This window comes from Rutidosis leptorrhynchoides, chromosome 9 (genome assembly GCF_046630445.1).
Source record: "Rutidosis leptorrhynchoides isolate AG116_Rl617_1_P2 chromosome 9, CSIRO_AGI_Rlap_v1, whole genome shotgun sequence".
In the NCBI taxonomy this organism is placed as follows: domain Eukaryota; kingdom Viridiplantae; phylum Streptophyta; class Magnoliopsida; order Asterales; family Asteraceae; genus Rutidosis; species Rutidosis leptorrhynchoides.
This window is the reverse complement of record NC_092341.1, coordinates 245,411,182-245,422,716: the sequence shown is the minus strand read 5'-3', so window position 1 is coordinate 245,422,716 and position 11,535 is coordinate 245,411,182. Positions and strand designations below refer to the sequence as shown.

Genomic DNA, 11,535 nt, shown 5'->3' with positions numbered 1-11,535 from the left:
TCTATCAATCAATCACTCCATGCTCTCTCCTCTCCATTTTTCTATATTTTCTTTAATCTTTAACTTAAAACCTACTCAATTCACATCGCCACTTTTTATTCTCTCTCTAATTCATGTCCTTCCAACTCCTTTTAGTTATTTCTGCTGCTACAAACAACTCCTATTTGGAGTTAGAGTTTGAACATGAAGATGTGCTGAGTTCCTCCTTTTGTTAGTAAAAACTACAATTGTTGTTTGTAACCTCCGTTTTCTGAATACCGGCATTTAACCACTACAGAACAGCAACTAATCACCCAATAAAACGCATTATAACGGTGGTTGTCGACGGTGGTGTTCGCCGGCGATTTTTTTCCGGCACGTTCATTACGTAAATCGCCATTATGTTCAGTTAAGTTTATCTCACTTATGGATCCAAAATTTTTTTATTCGGCTTTCATTTTTTTTTTCCGCTTTCATTTTTTTTTTTTAGATTTAAAATTTTCTTTTCATATCTGATTTTGTTTTAGTAACGTTTTGGTGATTTAACGGGGTTATTTTTTTTTCAGATATGAGATATGGGTTGTGACTGGTGGCGTTTGCCGGGGGTGGTGGCGTTGAAAATGGCTACCGGTTGTAACTTTAGATCTATATTCTGGGTTAAATTCGTGTTTAGGTGAAGGTGTTTGTTTTTCTGTTTTTGTCGTATGAAGGTAGGTGACGGGAAGGAGAAGTTGGTTGTAATGTTGGTTTGTACTCTATGTTGTATGAGTTGGACAAACTGTGAAGGTGAGCGATGTGGGTAGGGGTGGGGTACGATTGGAGCCCGAATGGTGGGAGTGAGAGAGATGGATGTGGGGTGGATAGTGGTGGTGGTTTTTATGTGGGTGGAAGAGTGTAGAAGAAGAGGTGAAAAGACGATTGTATCCTTTTTGTGTGAAATGATCATTGTACCCTTGTTAGTATTCATAGTTTTTGTGTAATAAAAAATATGGTAATAATGTTTTTGTTTAATAGATAATATGGTAATAATAGCTTCGTTTAGTTAGGTATTTGCTCATATATATGATTCTATATCAATAGAAATTATTGTACTCCGTATTTGTTTTAGGTAACACCTAATTAAATTTATATATTTTATACTCGAGAGGACTTTCACCTATAATTATTCATCATTTGAGTTTATAGTTTTTTTTTTTTTCAATTTAGACGACTCGGTTTGTTCTCTTCTAAACTTTTTATGACAAATTTGAAAGTCGAGCTTAAAATTTATCAACACTACGGGCTCTTAAAGTTAAAAGAATTTTTAAAATTTGTCAACACCACGGGCTCTTAAATAATTCTTATATTTTTCCTACTTTTGTAGTATCGCTATTTATATACTGATAAGAACTGCAAATCGCATTTTTCACGATTATTTACACACTCGTGGAACGCACGAGCACAAAAACCTAGTGTGTGTGTGTGTGTGTGTATATATATATATATATATATATATATATATATATATATATATATATATATATATATATATATATATATATATATATATCAATAATATATTATTATTATTATTTTAGGTAGTGAATTTATTATAATCGTGTGTATTATAACAACAATAACAAAATTCAATCCCGCGAGGTATGAAGGAGGTGAGATGTAAAAAATTCTTCCTCTATCCTAGAATAAAGACAAGTTATTTCTTCACCCGAAGTGAAACACTTCAAAAAGTAGAGAAAGTCATCTCTTTCAATGTATAATGGATAGATAGATTGTTTCCAAAAGGACATCCGGCTTATAAGTAGGAAAAATTTTAAAAAAAATAAAAAATGAAACGCCATGAAAAATGGTAGAATCAAAATTTCATGCATTTTAAATCCTGCTTATAATTCAATTTAATCAATAAGCGACAGTTATGTCGCCGATAAATCGTGTGTATTATAAAGTTTTAATAAATTTATCCATTTTAAAAGATTAGTTTTATAGAAATCATATGTGAGTGTTAAAAGGTTATGAAACTATTATTATACGTATGTAAACGTCTAAAATATTGATATAAAGCTTGTATAAATACTTTTCTTATGTTACATCGTTTAAAAATAAATTGATATTGCAACTTTAAAGAAACTTTTAACTTTAGGAGTTAACTAGTGAAATGACCCGTGAAATTACGGGTTTTTTTAAATGAAACAATTTAATAACATGTTTTAGGTATTAACTGAATTTAAATACTCTAGTCATTTATTTTAATGACCCGTTCGACTAAGAAACTCGTTGTTGTTTCTACAAATATATAGAGACATGTATTTTCGTATACATATGTAACGTAATTAATCTCGTAAACAGAATTCATATTTGAATATTAATAATATAATATTTATAATTATAATTACTATAATAAAAATAAATAATAATAATAATAATAATAATAAACTTTTGCTCAAAGGTGAGTATTTATATTTTTAATAATAACTATTAGTAATAATAAATGTCTTTTGAATTTTTTTTCTTTGAAATTAAAAATAGAATTATATATAAAAGTTGTACAATATGCTTTAAAATTTGTAAATATGTTGGTGTTCTATTGAATATTAGTATTTCCTTTTATAAAAGATTTCTTATAATTATTTAATTAAATTTAATATAAAATAATTACATCATCAGAGATTTTTTAAAAAATTCCTTTTTTATTTTGAATTATTTTTATACTTAGAAAATGTTTATTTATGATATTATCATTTTAGGAATTTAATATTAACTATAGATATATAGATTCTACTAATGTGTTTATTGCTCAAACTTTTCTAATTATTTTTTTAATCAATAATTGATTTTATTGATAAAAAATGAAAATACAATAATACATGATTTTAAATTATATTTAGCATACGAAAAACAAACAGTTAAATTCAACATTGAGACGACCTATATTACTATACTATCTAAAAGATAAAATCCGGTAGCACTATTCATCAATAGTAACTATGAATATTTTCGTCATTTCACCTTTTATTTTTTTCATTATTTTTTTTATTATTATTTTTTTGGTCTCCAACGATAAAAGAAGCAACTTTCGTAAAAGAACCAACCCTTCAATGTTACCAAAAGATATCGAAAAAAATTCTTTTTTACAAAAAATCAACTACCTTTTTTTTTCAACGATAAAAGAGGCAACTTTCATAAAAGGAACAACCCTTCAATGCTATCAAAAGATGTCGAAAAACATTCTTTTTTTACAAAATAGATCAACTAACTTAAAAAAAAAAGGAATGCTAAAAGAAGCAACTTTCACAAAAGGAACAACCCTTTAATGTTAGATGTCGAAATATTTTTTTTTACAAAATAGATCAAGACTCTTTTTTTAACTCGCATTCAAAACGGAGCTCCCGGCGCGAAGCTAGAGCTCCACAGCTAGTTTTCTCTAAAACATAATTTACATCGAAATAAAAACATTTTAAAAATGGTTGAGATTCTCTCAAGTTATATTATAACTTGATTGAGTTGGTATTTTTGTGAGATTGGTGAAATACAAAAATTAAATAAATTAAGATTGAAACAGTTGCTGTTTATAATTTTTCTTTACAAAAACTATAATACGACATATCAAGTTATCATGATCATAATCCTTGAAGATTGATGTTTGAAATAGGTAGTGTGATAAGAAGGAAATCCCAATGTGCGGAAGTGCAATGCTACGTGTCTATAATATAAGACTTCAAATTACACGTGTCATTATAATAAACTAGTATTTAACATGCTCATTAATTTCCTAACCATGTACTAAACTCCATGCCGGATTAGAAGCGGTAAAAGTGGCATCAAATCATTGACAACAGGAGACGTTTTTGTTAACCGGGTAAAAAAGTTTTTGATAACCGGGTAAAATGGTGTAAATGTTATTACGTCATTCTTTTCACTATTAAGCAACATGGGACTCTGACATTAGTACAGTTACCCACAATCGTTTTATTGTTGCCACTTTTAATCCCGAAGATTTAATCTTTGTTATAGTTAACCCTCGTCATTCTACTTAATGAAGTTGAAGCAGTCAACTAGAATAATCGGGTTGATTTATCCACTTTGAGAATCATGTAACTCAAAGATTGATTATAATCTTCTAGTGCATTTTTGTTGTTCTATTCGGATAAAATACAAATCGATCATAAGACCACGAGATGTTCGTCTCCATTTTTCAGTGTTTATTTCAAGGTTTAAAATGAACCTTGAAATTGACTTTCAATGACATGGGGGGTGTTCATTTTTCCCACCGTCTATCTTCCCCACCGTCCCTTTTTCAAAAACAAAAGCAACAACGGTCATATTTTCCAACGTCGTGCCAAGGACTTCGGCAACCGACGGCAAGATCGACGTCGGCTTGGTGTCGGTTAAGAGCGACGATGACGATAGATTACGGGCGCTGAGCGCTCTAAGCTAATGGTTGTAGCGTGTTGGTGATTTTAGCATGATCCAACGTCATTTTAGTTGATTGGATTGCTAAGTTGAAAGTGCTCGAACCATTGAAACGCTACACGGATTTGGAAAGTGTGGAGTACACGTTCGTAAAGTGTAAAATGGTTTGAGGATATGTTAATGAGTTTGAAAGTAACATTTGGAACTTAAGGAATGCGAAACGCGACTTGAAAGAATGCGAAACGCAACTTGAAAGGCTAAACACACTTGAAAATAAGCTTAAACTTGATTTTGGTGTGCAGTAGCTTTAAGCCGCGGCGCGGCTCATGGGCCCGCGGCGCGGCTTAAAGGGTGATTTTGAGTTCGAGAGTTTTGGCATTTTTGAAAGTGTTAGCCCGCGGCGCGGCTCCTGGACCCGCGGCGCGGCTCCTGGACCCGCGGCGCGGCTTAACACTGAACTCGCTGAAAGGGTGTCTTTTCAACCCAAAAGGCACATTTGAACCCCAAACGTTATGGGGTTGTTCCAGGACATTTATGAACGGTTTTTCCATGTATTTAGACTTGTTTAAGCACAAATACATGGGTGTGATATTTCAAGCATTATGTGGGTTCATATGAAAAGGTGTGACTCTTCAAAGACACCTTTTGACCCATTATAAATATATGGATTCATTTCCATATGAATGGTTAGACACTTTACGCAATGTTCCAGATTTTGAACATGTCTAACACACTTTCAACACAAAACTTCCAGATTTATGGAATCTACAATTGCAAGGAACAATTATCTTTTGGTCAAGACGATTGTTCATACTAGTCTTATCCTAATAGTGATTTCGTCTAACCCGTGACCAAGTGGATCGAAATACTCTATTAAGAAAGTGTTCTCACGATTCTAGTATCAATCCGGTTGTTGATTCTTTTCCCACTAATCCATATTCTTCAACAATTTAATAGAGTATTTTTTTGGGAATCAAGACCAGGGTGAATCTTGTGAGGTCTGGAGGAATGGTGTTTTGGTATATGGCAGAATTTTATGGTCTTATGGGCTTCATATTGGATGTACATAAGGGAAATTAATCATCAAGTTGATGGGTTGAAGTTTCATGTGTCTTCCCTACACTTTGATTGAATCTTCATGACAAGTATACAATTTCCTTCATCTTATTTATTTGTTGTCATGATTTTGATAAACAGAATTGCATGATGAATGAATTGCATGAAATAATGATGATTTATTTTAAAGATTCATCATATGAAATAATTTAATCATGAACCTATGTTGGCATGAATGGATGATAGAATTTGTATGATTTATTCCATACATTAATCCATGGTTTTATATTTAGGCATGCATGAATTAATTGTTAATCCAATCTAGTTTGATTGAGTTTGGATATGTACAATTAGTGGGACATGTTGGCCATTACATTTGATCATGAAATTCTGTATATGAATGAATGCATGGGATACATTTGCATATTGATCAAATGTTTGACATGAAGTTTGATGTCAAAATTAACATATTATTTTATTAATAATATGGAATAAGTTGGTGGCCACATAGTGGAATCTGTTGAAGATAAGCAGATTTGTTCATGATGGTTAAGTTATAATTGTTTAAATTATGGGCATATACATGTAAATGAAACGACTTGAAGAGTTGTGATCATGATTGCATGTATATTAGAATGATTTCGTACATGGTAAAAATCATGGTTTATAATATGAATGCATGTTGACACATAGAAACTAGTTAAATGTTGTGTCTTTAATTTATTTCATATTTGAAGTGAATGTGTTGATACAATTATGCATGGATATGTGATGTCAATAAAAGAATGTGTTAATATATTCTTTGGAGATTTACATGGAAACCTCCATGGTTGTTTTATACATTCTTTGAATATTGGCATAAACAACCCCCATGGTTGTGGATATTATGATTGTTGGTAAAATAATGAATGATTGGTAACAATTATAAAGTCATTTAACGGGTGATGATAATTCGTTAGAAAAGTCAAAATAATCTTTAATGATTGTGAGGTGACTGTTTTGTTATCAAGTAAAATGTCCATGAAATATTTATTCATTGATGAGGTATGTCTATAATTATTTGATGATTTATCAAATTGGTACAAATTGGTGAAACTAATATGTTTTAATATGAAATAGAATTAGATGTTGTTTAATTGTTTCTAAATACTGGTATGCTATGGAAATTGGTGGTATGGTGTGTGTGACTACATCAAGTGACTAATTTAGCATCGTGTTAGAAAGATTAATCATGATCTAAGTGGTATTCATTGTGATGGGACTTAAAGTATTTTAATACTTGTAAAAGTCAACCATGGGCTATGGTTTAATTCACAATATGGAATCCTTAAAGCATATTAAAATTGTATTGAATTTACTATCGATCAATAAGATGATATATCTATAAGTTGTTGGATTTACACTTGGTATAGATGGGGTATCTTGGATCAAAAGATTGATGTTGAGATTATTGACACTATAAACTTATTGTCATTTCTTCTTGGTCAAAGAAGTGGATTGACAAATGTGCGTTCATAATTATAATCTCACTATCCAATGTAATGGTAATAATTGTGTACAAAAGGATAATGGGGATACATTATCAAAGGTGTATAAATTATATGTTTACATTGATGACTTGTGAAAAGTGGACATATGCAAGAATTAATCAATCAATTGAGTTGAGTACTCATAAGTTTCTTATGGTATAGTAAGAACTTGGTAAATCCTTGGTTTAAAGGGTTGCAAAAGAAAGGAAATTGATTAAAGTCATAATGAATGAGATGAAAGTTCATGGTGATCCCTAGTGATGGGATGTCTTTGACTAAGACATGTATTTGAAACAAGTGAAAGTCTAGCTAGACACTTATGCCTTAGACAAATAGTGTTTCGTGAGGTTCATCACGAATGAAGTGATGTTTGTGGATTTTGTTGGGTCACAACAAAGTTTGACTAAATCACTTGACTAAAGCATTAGCCGGAAGCGAGCAAAAGTTGGCTAATGTTGTGGGATTGAAGTCCATTTAGATCTTTCATAGTGGGATACCCAATTCCCTTCTAGTACAACGCTAGGGGCTGAATTCAATAAGGAAAGCCTACTATCTGAAGATTGGAACACATTTAATATATGATCCCAAAGTATGTGTTCGGACCCGTGAGATAAAGAAGGTTGAAGTTAAATACTTCTTAATAGTTGTCTTGAAAAATTGCATCGCGGGAGCAAGATTAAAGAAACTACCTATGTGAACATGAGGTTAAGCCGCCTCAAGAAAGCTTGGGACTTAGCTTTTGATATGTTCATGAGAGAATTGGGACACAAGGCTTATAATAGTGTCGGGTTAATTGTAGAAAGTATGGAACTAGTATGTATATTATCGATAGGTTTTCAAATGAATTGATGGGTTCAAACTATTAGAGCACCCTGATTTTCGAATTCTTGCACGTGTAATATACTATGTGTAAATTCAATCCATGTGACATTTACACTTATGCACTAGTTATCAGTTTGTTGGTATTTTAGTAATTAAGGATCATACTAAAATGGGGGGGAATTGTTGGTGATTTTAGCATGATCCAACGTTATTTTAGTTGATTGGATTGCTAAGTTGAAAGTGCTCAAACCATTGAAACGCTACATGGATTTGGGAATGTGGAGTACACGTTCGTAAAGTGTAAAATGGTTTGAGGATATGTTAGTGAGCTTGGAAATAACATTTGGAACTTAAGGAATGCGAAACGCGACTTGAAAGAATACGAAACGTGACTTGAAAGGCTAAACACACTTGAAAATAAGCTTAAACTTGATTTTGGTGTGCAGTAGCTTTAAGCCGCAGCGCGGCTCATGTGCCCGCGACGCGGCTTAAATGGTGATTTTGAGTTCGAGAGTTTTGGCATTTTTGAAAGTGTTAGCCCGCGGCGCGGCTCCTGGACCTGCTCTAATGACCTGTCCTAATCCATCTGGACGAATACATTACATTTGGTTATATCGCGAGGTACTTGACCTCTATATGATGCATTTTACAAACATTGCATTCGTTTTTAAAAGACAAACTTTCATTTCATCGACAGTTGACGGCATGCATACCATTTCATAATATATCCATCTATAAATGACTTAATAATATTCTTGATGAACTCGACGACTCGAATGCAACGTCTTTTTGAAATATGCCATGAATGACTCCAAATAATATCTTTAAAATGAGCAAATGCACAACGGAAGATTTCTTTCATACCCGAGAATAAACATGCTTTAAAGTGTCAACCAAAAGGTTGGTGAGTTCATTAGTTTATCATAATCGATCATTTCCATAATTTTAATAGACCACAAGAATTTCATTTCCATTTCTCATAAATATACGTCCCATGAATAGAGACAAAAATCATTCATATGGATTGAACACCTGGTAACCGACATTAACAAGATGCATATAAGAATATCCCCATCATTCCGGGACATCCTTCGGACATGATATAAAAACTCGAAGTACTAAAGCATCTGGTACTTTGGATGGGGTTTGTTAGGCCCAATAGATCTATCTTTAGGATTCGCGTCAATTAGGGGTGCACTAATTCTCAAAATTAGTGATGTTCCCTAATTCTTAGGCTACCAAGCAAAAATGGGCATATTCGGCTTCGATCATTCAACCATATAATGTAGTTTCGATTACTTGTGTCTATTTCGTAAAACAGTTATAAAAGCAGCGCATGTATTCTCAGTCCCAAAAATATATATTGCAAAAGCATTTAAAAAGGGAGTAATGAAACTTACCTAATGTATTTTGTAGTAAAAATACATATGACGACATTGAACAACTAAACAATGCAGGGTTGGCCTCGGATTCACGAACCTATATCATGTATATATTTATTAAAACATATAATCGTAATCAAACAAATGTATATATATTTAGTTATGTAATTGTTATAATAATTTATAAGTTTTATTATCTAATTATATATTTTTATTCTATATAAAATTAATAATATAGTTAAGTTATGTGTAAAAATATATTTTTTATATATAGTCTTCATTTTTATATTTATAATCTTAACATCGTTATTAAAGCCTTTATCTTCATAGTCGTAATTATTTTAATAATAATACTGATAATAATACTATTTATAAAATAATAATTTTTACTGCTACTACTAGTTAAAATAATGATCCTACTAATAGTATAATAAATATGATACTCATGATGTTATTAATAATAATACTTATAATTACCTAGTAATATCAATAATAATGATAATAATAATAATAATAATAATAATAATAATAATAATAATAATAATAATAATAATAATAATAATAATAATAATAATAATAATAATAATAATCATAATAATAATAATGGTAATAATCATAATCATAATAGTGATAATAATAATAATAATCCTAATTATAATTATAACACTTATACTAATGATAACGATTATGATAATACTCTTAATTTAATTAATAATAATGATATTTCTAAATATTAGGAGTAATAACATTTATCATTTTCATAATAATAATAATACCGATAATAATAATAATATTAGTTATGTTAATGATAATGATAATAATACTTATAACATTAATAATCGTGATAATAATAATAAACACAATAATACTCACATAACCAATAATAATAACAATAATAATAATATTCAAAATTTAAAAAAAAAAAAACTACCTCAATAAGCCTTTTATAAAATATTGCCCCAAGCCGGGCTCGAACCCGAGACCTCCTGAATACTCGCAAACAACTCAAACCATCACTCTGTCTCTGACTTATCTGATATTAATAGAACTAAAAATTATATAACCGGTTTTCACGCAATTTCCATTTTCATCTTCTTCATTATATAAATCGACTAGCAAATCAGAAATTATATCAATGTTTTTAATTGTTTGATTCAACTTTGTAATTTAAACAGACATGTAATTACGGTTTTAAATAAAAAAAATAAATAAATAAACATACCACAGCAGCCTGCTGTGTCGTAACAAAAAAAAATATATATATCTCAAATTATGATTTTAAAATTTTGAGGTTTTGAGACTCTAAATCCTTCATAAAGTATGTTTCAAATGGTCATTATAATACACTAGTATCATCAATTTAACTTAAATCTCAACAGAAATCTCGAATTTAATTAAAGAACAAATGTTGACTTTTTAGTTTCAATTCTTTGACTCTAAAATTCATACTCATTTTAAAGAATTGAAATCTTAAATTTTGCAGATAGTTTTACTAAATAATTTATAATGTATCTGCATTTTTACTTTTTGTAAATTCGTTCTAATTTGAGTTGTTGTTCAACACAGTCACGACAACATGAACACCAAATTGAATGTTAAATTTCAGATCGTTTTAAGTTATAATTACAACATGACTTATGTTGTAAATCATTCAAAGAAACTTTCTGGATCATAAATTGATCCATAAACATCAATAGGAACTCGAATTTTTAGATGAACAAATTAGTTGACTTTTTGAGATTTAACTTTGACTTCAAAATTCGAAATTAGTAGAGAGAATTGGGTAATGAAAACTTAGAGATAGTTTATATGGATGATTCTTAACACAACTACATTTCCAGATTTTGCTAATTCGTTTGAAATTGGTCTCTTGTATTTTGAGTTCAAGAACAGGGGAAAAGAAAAAAAAATGGGTTTAGTTCTGTTCTGTTTGTTTCTAATTTTAATTCTTGAATGGAGTCAGTAGTGCAGTATGTAAAGGGATTTGTGTGATTGATACATGTAACAGAATTTGATTTAAATTGGATTATAGTGATAAAAGTCGACAAGATCATATTCAGAAGGAGAAAAAAATTAAAAGTAGATAAGGAAATAAAATAGGCTCGTACGATTGACTGTTATTGATTTCCAATCACTTTGATTCCCTTATAATTATTAACTAATAGTTATAAATATATATAGAAAAATAATAATAATAATAATAATAATAATAATAATAATAATAATAATAATAATAATAATAATAATAATAATAACAATAATAGTAATAATAATTAATAATAATAATAATAAGTCACAATAATAATATTAGTGAAAATGATAATAATATAAATGGTAATTTTATTAATAATACTAATTAT

The 11,535-nt window shown here is 29.9% G+C and overlaps 1 long non-coding RNA gene across 1 annotated transcript; it reads left to right on the top strand.

Moving 5' to 3' along the window:
• Nucleotides 1-310: 310 nt before the first annotated feature.
• Nucleotides 311-1,118, top strand: LOC139867392 (uncharacterized). The gene is made up of 2 exons (XR_011765816.1): nt 311-387; nt 546-1,118. It is a non-coding gene; the product is annotated as an uncharacterized lncRNA (long non-coding RNA).
• The last annotated feature ends 10,417 nt before the right edge of the window (nt 1,119-11,535 follow it).